This window comes from Triticum aestivum, chromosome 3A (assembly GCF_018294505.1).
Source record: "Triticum aestivum cultivar Chinese Spring chromosome 3A, IWGSC CS RefSeq v2.1, whole genome shotgun sequence".
Taxonomy (NCBI): Eukaryota; Viridiplantae; Streptophyta; class Magnoliopsida; order Poales; family Poaceae; genus Triticum; species Triticum aestivum.
In genome coordinates, this window is record NC_057800.1 from 26787695 (window position 1) to 26789697 (window position 2003).

At 54.4% G+C, this 2003-nt stretch overlaps 1 pseudogene; it reads right to left on the reverse strand.

The window, feature by feature from the left end:
• Positions 1-2003, reverse strand: part of LOC123056670 (wall-associated receptor kinase 3-like) — a 42553-nt pseudogene that overhangs the window by 17566 nt on the left and 22984 nt on the right.

A 2003-nucleotide genomic window follows, 5' to 3' on the forward strand; every position in this document is an offset into this window, starting at 1 on the left:
GGCCTGGCCGTCGGCTTAGTTTCACATTATGCCGACGGCCAGGCCGTCGGCATAGCCCTGGTCCTAGAGCAGCGGCTGGTCGCCACGTGGCACACCTATGCCGATGGTCGAGCCGTCGGCATAGTTTTTGACTAAGCCGACGGCTAGGCTGTCGGCATAGTGGTGCCACGTGGCGACCGTTCGTTGGGCAGACTTGACGGCGGCCGCCGTTAGGCGTGATAGTTGCCGATGACCAGGGCCATCGGCATAGATGTACGGCCCCCGTCGGCGTATCATATATGCCGACGGCTTTTCTATGCCGATGGCCTCCCTGGCTGTGCCGACGCATATGTTGCCGACGGCCCTATGCCGACGGGGGCCGTCGGCATAGGCCTATCCCGACGGGACTCAGGCCTATGCCGACGGTCCTGGCCGTCGGCATAGGGGGCGATTCTGGTAGTGAATAATACGTATAGATGGCTTGGATATTTCCATTCGGTTCGACAGCAAATAAAGTACGTAGAGAAAACTAATTGTCACGTCCAAGATCAGAAATATGCAGAGCTTCCGTGAGGAGAAACAAAGGCTTACTTGTGCATCCCTTATGGAGATACGGGTTGCCCTCATAGCCTTGGGTGCAGTTGCAGAAGTATCCGGGGCCATTGGTGGAGTCGACGCACTCGCAGCTGTGGTCACTGACGCAGGTGTATCCTGGCCTGTTGGCCGCCTGGGAGCAGGTCAGGGAGTCGGTGGAGTTGACGTTGCTGCCGCGGATGGCCCAGTCCAGCCGCATCGGCATCTTTCTGTGGCTGGCGCCGGGGCTATGGAGGTCAGCCTCCTTGAAGCTGTAGTAGCCCTTCTCCACGATGAAGGCAAAGTCGCAGGGGCTGAACTCCATGTCGACGTGTGTGAAGGAGTAGAACCTCATCCAGTTGTCGACACGACAGCAGCCGATGCCCGCGCACGCGCCGTCACGCGCGCTCCTGGAGTCATTGCAGAAGGTGACACATCCCGCGTAGTAGCTGTGGGCATAGCGGCCAGGCCGCCTGCTGTTGGTGAAGATGATGGTGTTGCAGCCGAGGACAAAGGTTCGTTCGAGGTGCTGGAGATGGGGTACATGCCGGCCGGGTTGAAGTTCAATCTGCCGTCGAACTCTTGGGTTACCCCGCCGTCGGTGGTGTTGTAGCAACGCCACGCCACGGGAAGCATCACCCGGGCTTCCGGGCGCGGCATCACTGAGACCTCCAGCACCTGGATCACCTGAGTGGCGCCCGTCAGAACCGGCGTCTTGTTGACGCAGGCGATCTCAAAGCCCGGGCGGAAGCAGTCTGTGCCGATGCCGAAAGGGTAGGGGACCTTGATGCCGCCGCAGGCCCGCAGCTCGCCTGACATCCTGGCCTCAGGGTGAGGCTCTCGCTCTCCACGGCGACCGCTATTGCTGCCAGAAACAGTGTAGGCAGCAGCAAGGATGCCATTGACATCACTCACTCCTTTGTTTCTCAACACCACTTTGCATTTGCTACGTTGCCTTGCTTGGCTACTGGCTAGTTAAGTAGTACTAGCTTTTAGTCATTGTTAACTGCAAAAAGTTTGTTCTGGCTGTGCCATCTCCATCTCAATGCAAAACCATGGAAGCAATAATGCCACAACAATATGACACTTCTCCATCAACTAGTCATCGGCATAGAATATTGAACGGGCAATTGGTATCTCAAATCTACGTTAGCTCATTTGTCCGGTCTTGTCACTACTGAGTTCTCAGACTATCGATCCAATGGATGCACCGTCCAATTTAACTAGCATAGCTCGCAAGTAAACGATATGATTATTTACTCTGAGAACGAGGCTGGATCATGCCAGCCAACTGGGTTTATTCGGCTCTATCATATTTTGGTCTAAAGTTTAACTACAGTCTTAACTAAAAAATGTAAATTATATGTCACAAACATTATACCGAGAGTAATCTCTTTCGAGTATCCAACAATATACTCTTTGTCGCATATACTATATTTTGTTAGTCATAT